This window comes from Sardina pilchardus, chromosome 10 (assembly GCF_963854185.1).
Source record: "Sardina pilchardus chromosome 10, fSarPil1.1, whole genome shotgun sequence".
NCBI classification, from domain to species: domain Eukaryota; kingdom Metazoa; phylum Chordata; class Actinopteri; order Clupeiformes; family Clupeidae; genus Sardina; species Sardina pilchardus.
Genome location: NC_085003.1, coordinates 11,795,576 through 11,816,760, shown reverse-complemented (window position 1 = coordinate 11,816,760; position 21,185 = coordinate 11,795,576). Strand labels below are relative to the sequence as shown.

Below are 21,185 nucleotides of genomic sequence, written 5' to 3'. Positions count from 1 at the left end.
GACCAAAGGGCATATGTGAACCAGCTGACGGGGGCGCTAATCTCTGGACCTTGAAGTGTTTTTTTTTTTTTTTTTTTTTTTTTCGCTCCTTTATTCTTTTTTTCTTCTCTGCCTGTCTTTTTTTTTTTTTCTCTTCGCCTGCACTCGGTGAAAATATATATGAAGGATCGATTACACACGGCTGAGTGAATAGGTGACAAAAGCCGCACAGAGGGCTTCACCTATGGATCGACAGGGCAGCTGCAGGCCTATGGAGGCTGATGGGGGCGGGGGGGGGGGGGGGGGGGGGGGGGGGTAGGTTGTAGCATGGCCCCATGGCTGTGAGCTGAATCACCCGAGGCTCAAAGGCGGGATATCGTATCTGCTTTAGGGCACCATGAAGCTTGGGACAGGTGTGGCTTTGGTGTGTGTGTGTGCACACACTCACTGGGGTGAACAGACAAGGGGGCTGAAGGAGGGTGAAAGATTTACCCCCGACATACCCCCGTCACACACACACACACACACACACACACACACACACACACATGCTGCTCCTGGCCTTCATCAAATGCTGCCAACAGGTGGTGGGACTGGACTTTGGTAGTACAAATGGGAAAGTGAAAGATCATCACATACCAATGGAGACTAATGGTATTGTTGAGCTGCTTTCAATTTTGCTCTTGTTTTGCAGTGTCTGACAGTGTGACTGACATCTCTTCCCCTCCCCCCAGCCTCTTGACTCTCAGACCTCCACTCTTGCCCAGACCTGTCCAAACACACGCTATCTGCATGCTGTCCCAGAGGTTAGCAATGCGAGGCAGCTGTTTCCCTCCATGTGGAAGTTCAACCCCGGGGCTTTTCCGAGAGTAGTCACCGCTCATGCCTCCCCATCAGACGAGTATGCAGGGAAGTGAGGTGGAAGCAGTGACATGGAAACCAGAAACGGGTGAGTTTCCATACAATCCTCTGCTACTGTACTAGGTTTGCCAATTGTCCAGTTGGCTATCGTGCTAAGTTGTGTGGGGGGGGGGGAAACACAAAATCTTAATATTTTTAATGGCCGTGTTTCAATCATTTTCTAAATGAGTAGAAGCCTGGTCTCAGATCATTGGAAATGATCAAACTCAACTTGGAATGTGATTGTACAGTATGTCCCAACCACGCAGACCTGCACCCACGAGACATGACTGGCCTGCATGTGTGTGTGTGTGTGTGTGTGTGTGTGTGTGTGTGTGTGTCATGAGGGGGGAAAAAAGGAAACAAATCAGCTTTAACTCTGTCCATCAGCACTTCTTCTCCACATGATGCTCTGGCACTCTGGCTGTAATCCATTAAAGTGGCCCCTTCCTTTCAGTGCGCTGACACAGGGAGGCAGAGGCTGACTCTGCGCTGACATCTGATGTGGAGATCACCCTTTTATTCCACTATCACACCCTTCTTCATCCCCCCCCCCCACCTCCCCCCTCCTCGTTCAAATAATGCCTCGACTCAGGAGGTCACTGAAACACGGCCTCCTTTTCAATTCCTGAGATTTGCTCACTGAAAAGAGCGGGCAAGCGGGGCTTTACCTGTTGACAGGTGCGGAGAGAGCTACCTGTCTGAGCAGTGACTACTAGTAATGACAGCTAATGAAGCACCTCCAGATACCAAACGGGTAAAGCCGGTGTGGTATTCATAACAAACGTGTCAGTTGGAGTGCGAGGAAACCTAATGTAGTCCCTGAACGTAGAAGTAAAAAATTCCACAGTGTCTAGCCATGCACAGCCCCTATAAGCATAGGAAGACAGGCAATTACATACACACCACTATGCCAATGCCAATTATGCTAAAGCTAGCAGCAGATAGAAAAGGCAGTAAGGCTAAAACATATTGCTGTGTTACTCACAAATGAACAAGCATCTTTTAGCTCTTCCTGTTTGATAGTTGTAGTGCGTGGGGAAGACATCTTACCCGTACCATGACTCTGAGCATCTGGTGCATTTAAATAACATCCACACCGCAGGCTAATGTAAAGCTGTGGGTGTGTCTAGCTGTCTAGCCCCGCCTACTATAGGGGTTCTTTAAGAGAGGTGTGGCCCGAAAGAGAAACTAATGATACAACTCTGTTGACTACTTGTAGAGTGCAAAGACAGACATACTTAGAGAAGCCATTGATACACAACACTAATACTATAGTAATTACAACAAAGGGTGACAGGTAATGCAAAAATGTACGGACATACACATAATGTACTCACAGCTGGATTCATATCCAGGAAGTACAAGCATAAAAAAACACAGATGTAGTTTCCTAGTAAATAAACACTGACCATGTTCAGTTCATTAGTGGTCTTCCTCTTAGCCTCCACTTAGAAGTGGAGGCTTGGGAAAACATGCTGTTTAATAAAGCATTATATCGTCCACCATCAGGAAGCAGAGAGGCCCCAGAAGGGGAAGGAGGAGAGAAAAGGAGGGAAAATGGTCAGCTGTAGCTCTGACTTCCTAATGGATAAACCCCATGAGGAAATGTTGTCTTTAGGAATGGAGAAAGCGGAACTCCGAGAGGGTATTCTTGTTGACACTATTTAACATATAACCCTTTGTCTTAATGTCCTTTGAGAAAAAAAAAAGTAAAAAGAGACAACTGTCGGTGATTGGACCAGCCTTAGCAACCCTGTGCAGAGAGTGAAAAGAAAGGGCAGTAGCTGGTACTTTAAAGTGTCAGGCCCTTTGTAGCTATGACTAGTTTATGATGCTGGTGTCAAGCATCCCACTCAATGAGGCCTTTGTCCCAGGCCGAGACCAGGGCAGTGGGAAAACTGCCCGCACTTAGTCGGCAAGGCCATCCATCTTTCTGCTAGGCCGCGGCTGTCCCCTTTGCACCAAAACTCTTGTGTATTAAAGATCTCTCGGGTTAATGTGCTGGAAAATTGGCTTGCATTTTTATTGGGAGAGGCCAGCTAAATGAAAGAAAAACAACTTGGGGAGGGCAGGAGAGGACGAGGAAAATATCTGGAGGAGTGATCAGAGGGGGGCAGGCCCTCAAGACTAGTATCCTGTGACCTCGATAAAAGCAAAGCCTCTTGTATGTGACACGTCGAGAGATGATATTGCGGTCTGTCCAAGTGCGTTTCCAGCCATTTATCATTAAAGGTTACAACATGCAGTCTTTACTACTGGGAGTGCTGACAGGGTCGCAATGTGCAATGCCAGAATGCCAAAAAACAATATCTCAGTAGGAATGCCAAAGGACAAAAAGGAAATCGTCGCCAAAAAAATGTGCTATACGTACTACTCCTGCTCCAGGCTGATGGGGACGTGTGCCCCGGTCCTCTCGATGGGACTGAGAAGGGGAGAGTGTCCGGAGGGCCTGAAAACAGTAGCCCTGCCACCTGGAAGCTGACAGTGCTCTGAAGTGAAATGCCTGCATGGGACACATTAGCCTAATCAATAAGCTTTGGAGCCGCCATGCTCACTGGACACGTTTATGAGTGTGGGAGGCTAATTACCAGTTTCTTCCCAGGCTCAGAGAGTGGAGCACACACACACAACAGCTGGTCAGCACTGGACTCCTCTCCCCAGGTCAAATCTGCGCTAACCCCTCAGTGCCACTCCAGCAGCTACAGGTCCTCAGAGGCCAATTGGCCTTAATGGTTTGCCCTTAGGCTGCTGACTGCCTGGCACAGCCCTTGTACACTCGCTCAACCGCTCGCTGCTCGGACACTTGTGGGCAAAACGGTGATGAGAAAACAGGATGGCTTACAGAAGTGGACATGGGAGGAGACTGCAAGACAAACAAGAGGCAGTTGAGGATATTGGATATTGGATGTCCGAGCAGAAAGATTGTTGTCAGCTGTTGCGGTGACATTAGACAATGTACACATACAGTATATCCACGCCTTTTTGTAGTTGATTCAAAAGTAACATACTCCTCTGAATTGATTGTTATTTATTTTGTATAGAAAATATATTAGATTCATGTATTTATATATGGAAGAATGTATTCATCCCAAAATAAAAGGAATGAAAACTTGGGGAAAAAAATAGTGGAAAAAAGAAAGAAAAATGTTAGTGGTGACTGCAGAGAGAGAGAGAGAGAGAGACCCAGCCTCTTTATTTGTATTGGAAAGCAAGGGATGACAAGTCCTGAACACACAATCCTTGAGGACTTAAGGCCAAACACTAGCCACTGACATCCAACCGTTTGAATGCTTTGCTCGCTCGCTTGCTTTTTTTTCCATAAGACGTGCCCCCTGGGAGGTCACAAAGTTTTGGTCCCTGAAGTCTCTTAACACGCAGATGTTACAGTAACATAGCCAGGAAATCAGGGGGCCAAACAACACCTCTGACCCCGCCTGTCAGCTGATCCACTGTCGCCTCTTTTGAAATGGACTCCCGTCTTCTATAAATTACCGCATTTTCCCACCATCGCCCCAGCCCATTCAGCAGGGCCCATGGCTCCGGCCATTCACTGGCCACGGCCTGCGGTCAACAGAATGGCGATGGCACAGTTGCTGAAAATCTGACCCCGTGGCTCCCAGGGGTCAAAGGGCTCAAAGCAGGGTCAGAGCGTCTCTTTATGTGTCTTCCCACCAAAGGATTTGTGATGAATGGGAAACCCCGGGAAACAAAAGCTTTCAGAGGAGACGAGCAACTGTGCTCTATACATCAGCGCCTCTTGCTTGCTTGCACATCTCTCCCTTCACCAGAGAAGAAGAAGAAGGAGAAAAAAAGAGAAGGAAGAAAAAGGAAAGGGAAAAAAAAAACCTCACTCACTTTCTAATTGAGAAACTAGGGGCTGGGGGAAAATAAGATCCACAAAAGGGCCTGAAAAGGTAGAAAGCATGGAGGGACTAGATAATGACTTGACAGGCAGCCTAGCCTTACCCGTCATTGAATCAGTCACAGAGGAGGAGAAAAGAAGAAACAAAGGCACACATTCTTGTTCAACTGATTGCTTTTATCATTTCCTTTCTGAAGTGTAAACGGACTTTCTAGGTATGTGGTCTTCGTGTGCTTGAAATACAGCACTGAAATGCAAGGAGAAGAGAGGATGGAGCTGATCCATAAATAAGAAAGAAGCTTCAATGCTTTGTCCACTACATAGGATCCGTTCCTTACACAGAAAAGCACAGAGACATGTCCACTCATTGACACACATCTACACACACACACACACACAGACACACATAGACACACACACACAGAGAGAGACACACCACACCACTTAACTTTTTTCTTTTCTTTTTTTTTCCTTGGGCTGAACCTCAAATGCCTTTATGGTGTTTCTGAGCCGGGGGTCAATGACACAGGCCTCTTTCACACCCTGAGGAGTCTCAGTTACCGACGATGAGCCGTCTCGTCTTTCGCGTCTCGCCGTGACCCGGGAGCACGGACCTCGGTGCAAAGTTTATGTGTCCTCGGCTGCGCTCCCTGCTCCCCGCGCCCGCGCCTCATCACAATTAGTTACGTTATTTGGAAAGTTCAGACGGGCAGTGGGCATGCGCAAGCGGCGGTGGCGGCAGTGGAGTTTGTGTGCGTCTGGACAATCATGTGGTAGTTTGGAGCCTCACTGTACAGCTCAGGGAGAGAGAAAGAGAGAGGGAGAGAGAAAGAGAGAGACACATAATGCCCCGCTTTGTTGAATCATCCTCTTCGTCTCCCCGCCCGCTCCTTCCTGGAAAGGAAAATAGAGCATTGTCTGGAAAAAAAGGTTATTTATCGCATCATCAAAAGTCCATCAAGTGCAAGTTTTTTTTTTTCCCTTTCCATTTCCCCAAATACTCTACACACTTCTCTCTCTCTCTCTCTCTCTCTCTCTCGGACTTGTTTTCTCTGCCATTGCATTTGACCCTTGTAAAACTGTATCAGCAAACTAATAACCTGGCTAACCACCAATCTACTACCTCCAGTCTCCCCCTTCACCACTGCCTTTAATGTGTTGCAGATTCCAGAGGTCGAAAGCGGCAGAGACGTTTTTAAGCAAATGGCATGTGGGTAAAGGTCAGCGCTGGGGGGCCCACTGGGTGAAAGGTTGAATAACTCGAAGGAAAGTAGGAGCCGCTTCAGAGGGGAGATGTTTAACAGGTTTAGACTTCTCCTGCTCTCTTTGTTTTTAAGGGATGGCCACGGTTGCACTGGAAGGGCCCGTATTCTCATCCTCTGCGCGCAGGGTACAGCATATCGCATGCATGCTGCTACAGTATATCACACTTAAGTCCACAGTTTAGCCTGGTGTCAGTGTTATTTTTATTTTCTGCCATATATGTGAAGTATATATATATATATATATATATATATATACTGTATTTATGGTCAGATGTACTCACTTATATATCTGGCTTGGTATTTTTTGAAATTATAGAAGAAAATTATGTTTTCAGACAGTTTGCTATTGTGAAGGTAATGTAAGGCAATTTTGTTCTTATTTGACGAACCCAGAGGTTCATCTACTGGAATTTTATAGTTGTAGTTTCCTTAGTATGGTTCGTTAATAATGGTGTTTGGGGGGCTGTAGCTTTAAGAGCTCCATGTGTTGCATTCTATTAGAGCATTTGGCCGGTCCAAAAAGAAAGGGTAGGGGGGCTGGTTGTGCACCAAAAAAAAGTTAGATTACTGAGGGGAACAGATCACAGTTTCTGCAGAGTTCAAAACGCAGGTGTGTAGAGCGGAACGTATACTTTTCTTCTAAATTAGGCGTTGAGGGCTGGGAGAGAGGTTGCGGGGAAATTAGTGGAATTACTGGTTGATTTTAACCAGATGATTGCTCCAGTTGGACACCAGAGAGTTTTCATTAGGGCCCCTAATTTACAAGCCTACCTCTGCATTCCAGCCAACAGCCTCCCTCCCCTAGGTCTTAAAGTTCACCTCAGCCGCGGTGCCCAGGGTGCTCAGCGCCTCTCTCTCTCTGCACACCTTTGGCCGTGTAGAGTATATACAAATCACAACGAGGTAATTGGTGTCGGAGGATAGGTTGGTCAGCAATTTTGACACATTAAATTATGATTTTATATCGGTTAATTGTCTTGTATGTAGTAAACATAAAAAAAATAAAGAACTGTGTGGAAAATGTATGACAAAAGCCATGCACCGACACACACACACACACACACACACACACACACACACACACACAGACACACACAAAGAATCGCACACACACACATGCACATACACACAGACATATATCCATTCGCACAGCCCAGGGTCACTAGTGCAGTGCCTCAGCTATAGTAGGTTAAGTAGCATGCATAGAAATAATGTGTGATCTTAACCTCAACCACTATAATTGCGCTGGACTGGGTAACCAGGGTGTGCTGCATGGCGCCGTGTGCAACCCCCAGTGGTGTACATTTTGAAACCTAATGCTATTAAAACCCAATCACGCTCTGATGAGAATTGTAGTTGACAGAGCTTAATTCCTGACTCGACATGATGAATATTACAGGGTGATGGTGCATGAGCGTGAAAGTCCACTCCATGTCTTGACACATTATAATTGCACTTATGAGCTGTGTATGAAGGTATGAATCCTTTGAGCGCAAAGTAGCCATGGGACTATGAACGTAACTGATGAAATTAAGACTGAAACATGGTGCATGTAAATAATTGCTAAGTATATTCATTGAGTGGCTTTTGGTGATTATTGACCCTGTTTATTTTTCCTCCCCCTTTAATATGATTTTGTAGTGTACACAAGGTAGCCATGAATAGCTTGTCAGCTTACGTTAGCCATCTTATTTTCCCTCTCGTGTAGCGCCTGTGGTACACTTCCTTGATATCTGCAGCACATTAGCTTACTTGACAGCCATTGTGGAGCTTCTAAGTGAGGCGGTGAAGCGTAGTACAGCTTTTGTTGCGCTGACGGAAAATGTGAATTTGCAGAGGAACCCAAGGCCTACAGTGCGTGAGGGATATGACTGGGCTCCTTAAAGGGCCTTGTTAAATGCACAGTTTGAGATGGCACAGTGTCACTGCCAGTTAATGGATCTGATGTATAGTCTTGATGGAGGAAGCACTGCCTGGGAACATTATTATGTGTCTCTAACATGGGGATAGAAAACCAGTGCATGGTAAACTGCTGTTTATTTTCAGATTTTGTTTTGTTTTGTTTTGTTTTGTTGTGATCTCTGATCCTCTGCTTGTACTCTTAGGTTTGGAGTTGCCCCTCAGCTGAAAGTAGACTCCCATCTCTGCACTGCAGTAAGGTAGATATGCATACTTTGCCCCCTGTGATTGTGATATTGAATGTATTGACTTTGCCCATAACTTCAAGTAAGAAGCAGGGTTAACCAAAGTACTAAACACATTTTGCCAAGATGCTAAGCAAACCTTGCCAATCAAAAGGAAGACCGTTTTCAGTCCAGTTGTATAAAAGTAGATTGAAAACCACAAATTGGACAGATCTGTATTTCAGCATGTCAACATCTAAAGAAAGTTTGACGTTAGGCTTGGGGAAATGTGTTTCAGGACTGACAAATAGAAGATGGAGGGAGATAGCAGACAACAGAGAGCTTAATATGGTCATTTGATTGATAAGATACTGTCTCAGTAATAATGCACGGATCCAATATTTTCTTTATCGATATGATAATCGGGCTTTTAGTATCAGTTAGCGATCGCATACGCATGTGTAGTTTATGACTCCTCAATGCGTTGACTTTGCAGATAGAAGCCATATAACGTGTTGGCATAGCAAGTGTGAGATACCTCCGAACTTTGGAGCCATTTTTAACCTCCCTCTCTGTACTAGGATCTTATCTTATCCTATCCTAGCGAAATGTAAGGGCCCAACCAGAGAGGGTTAAAGCGGAGCTTTGGCCCAACTTTGCTATACTGATGCAACATTCAGCTGTTTGAGTTAGTATCAGACTGTTGCATGAGGAGATGGCTTTGTCTGGTCCTATTTTTCAAAGATGAATGCTAAAGTAAGCTGAACTCATCTTAATCACACACATGCTCACAGGCTGACTCGAGGTCGGGACTTTGCCTTTGGGCACAGACATTTGCAAAGAGAGCACAAGGCCCCCCCTGTTCGAAATGCCCTATATAAAACCATGGCAACTATCAGTGACATCAACAGACACGCAAAGAGTGGAACAGCTTCAATGCATGCTATTTCCATGAATGTAAATTGCATGGGATGAGTGCTAAGGGCGCATTTTAAAGAACACTACAGTGTGCTTCTGCAGATGTGTTATGAACTGCTGCCATTTTGCTCGAGTACTTCTGAAGGTCTGGAGATCACCTCGCCATGGAGACCACAGTGTTTCTCTAAACATCATAAAGCACAATGCACTCAGATTGTCAACCTGATTATTCTTCAGAGATGTATGTGACACGAGCCGCATGATTTAAAATTACAACCGCTAAAGAGCAGTAAACTGTTCAGTGTTCGGAGCAGTCGTCAGACGGCGGGACTCACACCCACGGTGCTCTGAAGATTTAAAATTTCCAAATGGCTAAAAGTCTGAGCTCGCATTTTAATTGCTTTCAGGAGAATGGGATTTTTTTTTTTTTTTTTACTGGGTTCCTTTCCGATTCTATTGCATTTCAACCACAACACAGAATTTCATTTCTCGCTCTCGTCATCCATTAGTCTTCCTCCTGTGCCTCGGAGTCAGATCAAGAGGCTCATTGGTCAAAATTGCAACCAGCAGTCCAAACAAGAGAGTCTGGTCCAAGAAAGCTCCAAGTCTGGTAAACTTTGTAATCCCCCCATTAATTTTCCATGCCAATAAATCAAATCTCAACCACTGTTGTCTCGGCAATGACCTTTGACCCAAGACAAAAAAGAGGTCAGTGCGCCCAATGTGAATTGTGAAAAGTAGGCAGCTATGTAAACACTATCAATTTCCCCACTGTAAGACACAGAGGCTGCTCACTGAATCAAAGAATGCTTCAGAAGTCTGGAAGTCTGAGAGTTTAATGGTATTTCATTCATCAAATTCCCAGAGCCAGCTAATAGCTAAAGGCACTTAGTTTAACTCATCAGTCGGTTGTTGATGGTATATTTCGCCCCATGTGCAGACAAGAAGTTTGCCGGCCAACTATTTATTTCTTTTAACATGTGTGCGCATAAGGAGGTGGGGAAACTGGAACAAGTATTGTTTTCCAGAAGTGCTTTGTCGAATCTGTGAGATGAAACCTTTTGATAGAGAGTTTTTGATATTGTCACTACATGGAATGCATTTCTACTATTACTTGAAATTGAAATATCTGTTATCGTTGTGTAAAAAAAAAAAAAAATCCTGCAAGCACATTTAATATTAGAATGCTATTCTAACCTCAGGTTTGTCTATTTTTGAGGTGGCCCTCTGCAGATAGGCCTTTATAATAGCACATTTTCATTACCTTGATGAGCTAGCAGGGGAGGAGGGTATTAGGTCTTAATGGGGTTGTTCTCATTTCCAGTCCATTACCAGCTAATGTTAGGATAAACACATCCACAGGTTGCAAATGTGTCCCCCCTATCATGTGCTTGTGAATGTGTTAGTAAACAGTGATCCTGGGGGTAGGGGGGTGCCAGGGGGCTGAGCAGGCCATCTCTCTGGCCCCTAATGATTGGTGCAGAGCAGGGGCAGAGGCAGAGGAGAGGAGAGAGGGGAGAGAGGAGGGAACTGGCCCTTGATGGAGTGAAGGGCCCCATGCTGCTAAACACTCTCTTTAATGTGTGGTCATGTGCGATTAAGGGGTGGTGTTTCCTAAGGCCCTGCTGGGAGACTTTCCCTGGGCGCTTGTTTGTCCCTCCTCCAGCCGCCTGGCTTCCTTACGAGAGGCCACTGGAAAGACGTGGGCACAATGCTGTTTAATGGGGGGCCATATTAACAACACATGGCTGTGGCTTGACTGTAGTTATATTCTTGGTATAAAATGGTAGAATGAGCTCCCGAAGTGCTTTCAATGAATGAAATGTGTGTGTGTGTGTGTGCCTACTACATCACAACTACTTTCTCTTTTGTAGGAAGGAGTATGGGGGAAGTAGGTGGGTATGTCATGCTTTGATTTTGAAGTCCTCACACATTAAATGTGTGCAGGAAGTGGACACTGTTTTTTTTTTCAGTTTAATGCAAAGTCACTTCTGAATGATACATTGAAAAACAGCTGTAGACCAACTGAGAGACATTTGAAAGTCTATCCATTAGGTTGAAATGAGCATCCTGGGTGAGTGCTGCACTTGTGCTCTTATTGACTAGAGATAATAAATAGTCTTTAAATTGTCCCTGAAATTGTGTCCAACAGTGATTACAACCGGTGCCATGCTGAGTCTGTGTACAATGTGGAGGGTAGTAGGGGGAGGAGAGAGAAAGAGAGAGTGAGAGCCAGAGAGAGAGAGAGAGAGAGAGAAAGAGAGAGAGAAAGAGAAAGAGAGAGTGAGAGCCAGAGAGAGAGAGAGAGAGAGAGAGAGAGAGAGAGAGAGAGATTGACAGAGAAAAGGAAGCCAGAGATTTTGTGGGTTTGTTTTTGTTGTTGTTCATACGTATTTGGGTTGTGTGTGTGAGCGAGAGAGAGAGAGAGAGGGAGAGAAAGAGATAGAGAGAGTGTGTGAGCGCAAGAAAGAGAGAGTGGATAGGAAAAAGGACAGAGAGAGGCAGTGGTATTTTTGTCTGTTTTTCTTCTTTGTTGGTGTTGTTGTGTTTGTGCGGTGTGTGTGTGTGGGCGCACAAGGGTGAGAGTGAGAGGGAGAGAGAGGGAGAGAAAGAGAGCGAAGTGCCCATTTAATCACGGGGCTGCATGTAGAGTAATGGCTGAAAGTGAGATATCCTTGTCGCGCTCGTTGAGGCCCAGGCTCTCGCAGTGGCCTTTCACACATCTCAGCCAGGATTTCATGAGTTGTCACTCGCCTTTTCAAATCCACTGGGGTCTCTCCCTTTGGCTCCTCTCCCATTGAATTGAGGTGAAGACAGGCCCCCTTTCATAATGTCTTTATTATGGATCCTCAGATTCTCCACAGATATTTGGAGAGGTAACAAACAGTACCCCGAGACCCGCAGATAAAGAGGTCATTAACATGCTCTGGAAAAAAAAAGAAGGGGGGAAAAAAAGTATTGATTGACAGTGGAAGAGATCGTTTGCCACTGACATTAATTTAACCGTGGTCATCGCCCCCCCCCCCCCCCCCCCCCCCCCCCCCCTCCAGTGCAAACACAGGACCCTTGTCTGAAAAATGAGAGCGGTGACTGAAACAAAGTGTTGTTTGACATGAGCAGCGATAAGGAGATGCTGACACATGATTTGCATTTTTGTTTTATCTCGGGCCTTTGGAGAATATAAACATGCCACAGATAAAATGATATCTACACGAAAAGGCCCCGGAGTGGGAGCATTTTGTTTTAAGTGAAAGGGCCTCTTTTTTAAGGGAGTGGAGAGAGGGGGGGATTTCGGTTCTTTGCTCTTGGTTGTTTTTGTACATGTTGTTCATGTAAGAGGAATGAGGAACTGTTGTGCAGGAATGCTCACACACACACACACACACACACACACACACACACACACACACACACACACACACACACAGTCACAGTCACAGTCACAGTCACAGTGACCAGTGAATGGTGCTGTGTTGACTTACCTCCAGATAAATGAAATGCCCTCTCAAAAGGTGAATTTAACTAAAATGAACTTTGTGCAAAATGTTTACGGCTAGGGCTTTTGTATTGAAGTCTCTACCTATAATTCTCTTGTAATGGATGCTAATTTATGCCGTTGTTGGATGAACTTGTATTGATTGTAAAATAGCTACGATAATTACCCTGTCACCTGGATTGAGTCATTGTACTTACTTAGGCTACGTCAAAGTTGTAACAGAAAATCAAATCAGGTCAAGAAGATGAAGTCAACTTTAATACAGTCAGAATAATGACTGTAATATTTAACATGCTATGGCAACATGTGGTGTTGTAGTTCTATGGTGTTTCTGTTGGAGCTAGACTAGAGTGCTTGTTAGCCATACATGAATTAGGATGTGAGCAGTTGGCAGCAGTCCCCAATAGCTGTACATCTTTTGAATCTGTGTTGTCATTTAGTACAATGTATTTTTTGTTAGTATTATCTGGTGCCAAGATGACAAAGTCGGCTATGAACAGAAATATTTCACATCTGAGGGTCATTTCTACATACTGACTCAATCACGACAACTTTATTGTCTTAGAGAAAAAGTTTAACCTTGTCAAGACTTACAGCAGCCAGCAATCCATCTAGCATGGGGTTTAGATTTCTCAGATTTGACACCACTGGGATGTTAGGTAGGTTGTTGTCCTTTCACAAGTCAAAGGCACAGACACCAATATCATATACTAGTCATTTTAAGAATAGACATCAATTCACTGTTGTTTTATTTCGTAACGCAGACATAGAATGGGAAACTGTTTTTGCGTTGGCCTTGTTGAATGGAGAGAGTTTGGTCCATGGCCACAGAGTGATTGTGTACCCGGACGTACACAATCAGTAGTTTCCTCCTTCATGTGCAAATCTCTTGACTTTCAAAGGCCCACTAAAAAAAAAAAAAAAAAAGAACGGGCCAATCTGACCAAAGACCGAGTACGAGACCGAATGATTCAAACCATCTCTCTGATCACCCCCAACACACACACACACTTGTTACGTGAAAGGTTGCTGTTATGAGCAGTCATTACATAAATCTCACTTAATTATTCATGTGGGTGCCAGACTAGTGTGAAGGGCGCTAGATATCTGCTAAAACGGGCCATTATATTGCCCAGCCTACATATAGGGGTTGCAAAAGGGCATGTAAAAATAACATCTGAGCATGTTTCTTGACATACCAAAGTTGCATACCGTCAATGTTCACATCAGAGAACAATGTAAAATGCTCCGTCCATCCATTCTATGTCATCCATTCTATGAAATACAAAGGCGTTTTCAGGGCCTGAAAGTCAGAGTGGTCAAAGTCTCTTCTGGGCTTGCTTGATATAATGTGTTGCTAAATGTTATCAGCTGGGTCCCTGGAAGCCAAATGATGTTTAGCAAATGTTGACAAAGTAATTTGCTATATATGATTCATATCTTTTTACAGCGTCATTGCTTTGTGTACAGTATACAGTCTGTATGTATATTTGTTGAGTTGTAGGCTGTAACTTGCATCATGGATTATTCAAGAAATACAATTTCAGTTGTTTTTGCAAATTCATGTAAATGAGCAATAGTTTTCAAAATGTTGTCATAAGGATGCAAAATGTTGTCTAAACATTCCACCACTGTGTAAACAGCCCCATTGTCTCCTCAACGTGAAGGCCATCAATCTGTGTTATTAGTATTTGAGTGCTTCTATGTAATTGTTTGGAGTAGTGTAAACACAAGGCATTGTCTGTGTGATTGCCACTTAAGATTCCTGTGCACATGTTTTATTTGTATCTTTGGTAGCTCTCTCCCATCCATGGATGAGGTGCCCTTGAGCGAGGCACCTCACCCCCAAGGGTTCCTTGGGTGCCCTCCCTGGCAAGGGCTGCTCTATTGATTTTATTTATTTATTTTATTTTTTAGTTACAGTGCTCATTAATCAGCAGACAAGTCACTTGCCGTAAACAAGCCAGTGTTAGCTACAAGTGCTTATTTTCATCTGTTGTCCCTAGCCAGATCTTAAAGGCACCCTAAAATTCAAGAGGTAATAAGAAATGTGTGTGTGTGTGTGTGTGGGTGTGAGCTCACTGATCCTAGTGTGTGTGTGTGTGTGTGTGTATGGGGACTTCCTCTGGCATGAAATAAAGTAGCTTAACTTAAAACATTGCTATCGGTACACATACACTGCACTCATATGTTATCTAAATCAGTCCGAAATATAAATGGTGTTGGTATCAACATTCCCAATGAGAAAAATGTAAATATGAATGCATTTCATGAGGAGCAGATGAGATCGACTTCATATGAGGGCTATTCGTTTTGGTTAGGGTGCAATGCTGTCTCGGTATTCATCGATGACACACAGGCGGGCCTCACAAGGTTGATATGCCATGGCTCTGAAGAGGCTCTCACAAAAACGTGCGCTTCTTGAAAGCACTCTGCCTGGAGTCACTGTTCTCTGGAGGCAAACATGTCTCTCTCTCTCTCTCTCTCTCTCTCTCTCTCTCTCTCTCTCTTCCCCCCTTTATTCAGAGCTTTGGCCCGGCCGAGCTCTCCCGCTGCCAAAGAGGACATGCTGCACTTGTAGGGAGTGCTGAGGAGTCGACCGGCACTGACAGGACACTGCGCTGGTGGATGTGCTGAGTGTTTGTGAGGGGAAGGGAAGAGAGGAGACAGGAGGAACTGTGGAGTGGGTGGGTGAGGCGGGAGGCAGAGTGTGTGTGTGTGTGTGTGTGTGTGTGTGTGGAGGGGTGTGTGTGTGTGTGTGTGCGGGTGGGTGGGGGGAGTCACTATGATAGGGCCTTGAGTCTTACCAGCTGCACCCTGTCTTTGAGGTACTGTTTGGGGTGGGTGGGGGGAGTGCTGCAGAGAGAGAGAGAGAGAGAGGGAGAGAGGCGTAGCTCAGCGACGCTGGCAAACGCTGGCTCAGAAACTTTTCCCCTGCCTCTCCCTTTGATTGTCCTTGGACATCTGCCTGGCCCTCCCATCAGGAATGTGTGGCAGCTGTTTGCTGCGAGTGGCTGGGCCGTGTGAATCCGGGCCCTCCGCACGGGGCCCGGCTTAATGAATTGAGCCAACTCAAACTGGGTCGCCAGGGACACCGGGGCCCCGGCAGCACTGCGCAGGGCCCCGGCCTTCAAGGGCTGATGTGGTGTTGGGGCGAGAGAGGAGGGAGGCTGGGAAATGTATATTACCGAGGTTAACCATTTGCCCTGGCGCAGTAATTGGCTTAAATCGTCTAGCAACTGGATTTGTGTGTGTGTGTGTCTGTCTGGGTGTGTGCATGCATTTGTATGTATATTTGTGTGTGTCTGTGTGTGTATGTGTGTGTGTGCATGAATTTGTGTGTGCATGTGTATATGTCTGTGTGTATGCGTTTGTGTGCGTGTGTGTGTATGCGTTTGTGTGTGTGTGTGTGTGTGTGTGTGTGTGTGTGTGCGCGCGTGCGTGCGTGTGTGTTTGTGCATGTGCGTGACCCTCGTTCTCTATGTCCTCGCGTGATGCAGCAGCGCTGCCCGTTCAGCCGCTACGTGTCTCTGAAGGTGGCTGTGTCTACTTCAGACGTGTCTCTGTGTGTGTTTGTGCCTTTAGATGTCTGTACGCGTTTATATTTGCGAGAACCACACAGTTCCTCATGCACGTACCACCATGTAAACTCCACAGTATAAACAACCTTTGTAACAGACCACCCCACAAATAAGCCCAATTTTACACCAATTTGGAGGCGGACACCCAGAAAGTGTCAGTCTTGATTTTTTCCCACCTCGCGTTACGCTAACTTTCCGTCATCACAGCTCAACTCTCCACCGGCCTCTCGAATCGCCTACAGCCGTCCATTAAGATGGAACTGAGGAGCGCGGTGTCAGAGAACAGGCCCTGAGAGAGAGGAGTGCTGGCGAGGCCGCACGGAGCCCCAAAGAGGAATGTGAAAAGGGGGTGATCCTCTCTGTTCTCGGCGAGTCGACAGCGACAGTGTTTACTCTGCGTAGCTTATCTCTGCTGAGAAAGAGAAACAGCGACAACAGTGGAGGAGTGTGTGTGTGTGTGTGTGTGTGTGTGTGTGTGTGTGTATATGTGTGTGTGTGGGGGGGGATGAATCATGCGCAGTGCACAGCTGCCACTGAGAGAACTGATGAATGTGAAGACGAGGAGGAGGAGAGGAGGAGGAGGAGGAGAGGATAGGAGAGAGGCTGTCATGTCTGTGGGAGACACAAATGAGAATCAAACTTTCCTTGCATGTTGCAAGTCTTTAAGTATGTGCCAAACCGCCTTTGCTCAGCACTCCTTTTTGGAAGTACCAAACTGCCCTTACATAAACATGCTCCCTTTGGCTGCTAGAGATCCATCAGATGGTCCACCTAAACAAGCTCATGCTCATGCTTATCCGATCACAACCACTCTGCACCTTTGGCTTATGCAGTACTAAGATACAGAGTCGCAATGCTGTATGTACATACATTTCTGAAGCAATCTTACGTGGTATAGGTGTGTTGAAGGAGGGCGTGCCTCCCATCGCCTAGTATTGCATTTGCGGGTTTGTATATTGTGCTGAGTAAGGTATAGCTTACTCTGACTTTTATGTTAGTAAAAAGGCAATGTGCCTATTGTGCTACCTGATTTGTTCGATCACTTAAAAAAGAAAAAGGAAAAAAAGAAACTTTTGAAGCATAATTTATTTTTTTTTCTTCTTCTTCTTTCTTCTTCTTTCTTCGTGCTTAGTTCCATGCACTCAGGGAAAGTTGTCTTGTTTTCCAGGAATACTTGGAGAACTTTAAAGTGGCCTTTTCTCCCCTTGGGATTACTGCTGGAAGTTCTGTGGTTTGAATTATCAGGCCACACACACACACACACACACACACACACACACACACACACACACACATCTTCATGCAAACAAACACTTCTCACCAACACAGAGCAAGTCGGCCGAGACACGGTGGCAAAGGCTAGAATTACAAAGGTGCGAGTTGTCTAAGGATGGGGATTCCCTGATGGAGGGAGGAATGCTTTGATTTTTTCTCGCTTTGCTCCTTTTAAAGCAGAGGCGAGGTTAAGATCTCGGTGTCCCTGCGCATCAGAGCTTTTGAATAAAGTAGACGAGGGGGATTACCGATAACGTGGGCAGTCCTCCATCAAGACGTGCCGGCAAGAGAGAGAGAGCCGGGCACTGACTGGGAGGGAGGCAGAGGAACCTGATGTGTTCGCCTGCTTGTTTTAAAAGAGGGGATTAGATGAAGAGGACGTAGAATTAAGGAAGGCAAATAAGAGAGAGGAGCCTATCAGCTCCCCTTCAAATGGACACATTAAAGAAGGGAATGTTTTCCTTTTCCTCCTCCCTTTTTTTAACATGCTCCCTCTTTTCAGGAGAGGGAGTGGCGGGGGTGGGTTGGCGGGTGGGTGGAAGCTTGTGTATTACATGCCTGGAGGTTTTGGGTTTCGCATAGCTTGGTTTATTGCAACCATGCAGATAAAAGTTTGTTTGAGCTGTGGTTACCTCCCGACATGTTACAGCGTCTTTAATATAATTTAAAATACGGAGATCAGAGGATGTCATTTGTTTCCTCGTCTTGTTAAATGTGTTCTGTACAGTAATGTGGGGGGCAGCACGCGGGAGTGCCGCTGATTTCGGAGCGTTGTTTTTCATATTGTTGTTTTATCTCCTCCGTCGGTGCATCTCTGCTCAGGGAGACGCGTCTCCAGGCCCCACGCTGACCACGATGTGTTGTTTAAAAACCAATCAGAAACTAACTAGTCCCCAGTTGTTTGTCTCTGCCCCAAACACTTGAGAGATCCCAGATGTTGTGGAAGGTAGGGAGTCGATTGTTTATACAGCGGCGGATCCTCTCCAAACACACACATTCTATCAGCCCGCACGGCTATCTGTCAGGGGAGGCAGAAGTTACAGTTTTTCTGAAGTCAAGCAGACACAAAAGCCCTTCGGCAGCAAATTACAACTCCCTCCCCACCTGCTGAATCCAGCGCGCTAGCGGCTCCGAGCACAGACGCTAACCTGCCTGCCTCCGATCGATCGGTTGTTGTTGCAGCTGTGCTCGGCTTGATGGTTTATTTAAGCGTCTCCACATGCTTGTCGAAGGGAAAAGCAGCTGAATACATAAAACAGACTCTCAGAACCACTTTGTGGTCCGGCCTACAAGTAAATGGAATAATAAAATCCAAATGGTTTCATCCTATTTTCTGGGGCTAGTTAAAAAAAAAAAAAAGATCCAGTGCAGTCTCTCAGTTTTACAGATATGATTGTAATGCATGCATGTGTCTGTGGAGTGATCTTTGGTTGTACACCCATGTTTATGTATGTATGCATGTGTGTGTGTGTGTGTGTGTGTGTGTGTGTGTGTGTTTGATTGTGTGTGTGTGTGTGTGTGTTTGTGTGTGTGTGTGATAAAGAAGGAGGGTGTGTGAGATAGAGACTGTTTAGGCAAGAGTTTATGAGAGTTAGGATAGAATGGGGGGGGGGGGGGGGGGGGAGTTGTCATGCATGTGGTCCGAAAGATCAACTGCCATGACGGATCTAATTGCCTATCAGCATGTCTTACAAAATGACAATAAACCATGCCTCGTGTTGAAATATATAAATATATATTGTATGTAAAATAAGTATAAAATAAAATGTAAATGTAAGTATAAAATAAACAAAGCAATGCCTTCCTGTTCCATGTTTAGGGGTTGGGGGCTGTGGAGGGAGGACTTCCAGCATCAAAGGTTTTATGGTAATGCTTATGCCTCAGCTGTTCTTCTTGGTATCCGCCACCAGAACGCTGGGCCTGATAAACCCTGTGCTCTCAGAGCTTTAGAGGGCTTTATTGTTACTGCTGGAACTTCTGCAGGATCCTGTTTACTGTAATGGCGACTCTGCAGGAAGGATAGATAATCCCCTCTAAGTTTTAAGACAAATTTTGCTCATGTGTTTATGGCCGGATATGTGCGCAGGATCTGCTGTGCATTCCAGAATAAAAGTCTGTTTTTTGACCGAAAAAGAAATGGGGGGGGGGGGGGGAGAAATATGTGTAGAGAGAAAATAAATGGGCAGCATTACAAAAGAATCAAAACATGCGTGACTTGGGGAGCCTGCCACACAGGTCATTGACTACTGTAATGTCTTTTTTTGCTAGCCAAAAGGTCCGCTCCATATTGAAATGCACTCTTGCATGGCGGCGCACAAAGAAGGATCCTTTTAAGCAATCAGAGCATGGATTAGCTTGTTTGAGCCATGACAAATATTTGCAAATGTACACCTGTTCTGAAGGGCTTGGTTGCTGTGCATCGTGACGTAGAGATAGATTACTCATGTCAAAGCATTTCTAACACAACGTTTATAAACGCAAACATACGCATAAACTGCATTCCTAGCTCATCCCAAACATACAGTAGGTTGTGTGTAGTGTGATGTGTAGTTAGTACCTGTCATGGTGGCTCATTTTAGGTTTTTTTTTAATGAAAACATCCAGTACAAACATGTATTCGTTGTGTAATGTAGTTGTAATTATTTTTATAGAACATAAGATAGCAGGTACTGCCAAAGGGGGTTGGCACTGTTCAGTAGCTTCCCTCCTGTACAGTTCATGACTTTTTCGGCAGGTGACACACTGGTTGTGTGCTGTGTAAACACTCGAGCCAACAGGAACGAAGCTCTGACTGCCCGCTGAGACGGGCAGCAGGGACCGAGACCGGGGCCGGGGCTGGGCTCAGTGGGCTGGGCTGAGGCTGAGGCAGAGGTGAAGCCCGGAGCTGTCAGCACCGCATCAAGGTCGAGCCGTGACTTTCCACCGAGCGGGGTCACAGCGCAACACCACACGGGCTTCCTCCCTCGCGGAGACAAGGATGTGTTCTGCACTTCCTGCCCTGTATGGTCCGCAACAGGAAATGAACCACGGGGGGGAGGGGGGCGGGGTGGGATATGTGGGGGATCCTGCACATTTACTTCAGTCGAGAGGACAGAAATGCTGAGACAGAGTCTGAGTCATTTTTTTTTTCTAAAACTAGTCAGTCAAACACACACACACACACACACACACACGCCCCCCCTGTTGGACCCAAACAGATTGTTATGTTCCCTGTAGTAGAGCTGATTCATGCAAATGAGTGACAAGAAGTGGGTGAGGTCATGGGGAAGGCAGGATGTTTGGCGCTAATGCAATTTATCGTACACTGATGTGAGGTGTCTCGCTTAATTCCATCCACACTCACAGAAATGCTATCCGCATAGCTTCTCTCGCGGAAAAAAAAAACACACCTACGTCAAAGTGGATGTACAGCCCAGGCAAAGTGGGTCATCAAAGGCAAACGCTACCCTAGAACTTTATTTTTACAAACGATATGGACGACAAAGCATCGCTTTGTTTTTAATTGGAGTCATTTTTATGCTACATTCAGGCACATAACTTCTGTTTGTAGTATGAAGAGGGTGAGTTCATTTTCTGCGGTCCCGGGTACAGTATCCAAGGTTATGGATCAATTAAGTTCCAGGACCATAGCAAGCCAGGAATCATAAATAATGTTTCCTTCATGGAAAATCCAAGCTTGAAAATTAGGTTTTATTTCTTATCATAAATAGACTGTACATTTTAAAAAAGGCCATGTTCTATTCTTATTTTATATCATGGCCTTTTGCTTGTACTCAGCAGACC

The 21,185-nt window shown here is 45.4% G+C and overlaps 1 long non-coding RNA gene across 1 annotated transcript in view; it reads left to right on the top strand.

Annotated features, from left to right (window-relative positions):
* Positions 1 to 721: 721 nt before the first annotated feature.
* The window catches only part of LOC134093522 (uncharacterized), a 34,711-nt gene continuing 14,247 nt past the window's right edge, over positions 722 to 21,185 (top strand). Inside the window, exons 1-2 of the long non-coding RNA XR_009940362.1 lie at positions 722 to 928; positions 8,115 to 8,168. This is a non-coding gene — a long non-coding RNA (uncharacterized LOC134093522). The remainder of the gene's footprint in view (positions 929 to 8,114; positions 8,169 to 21,185) is intronic.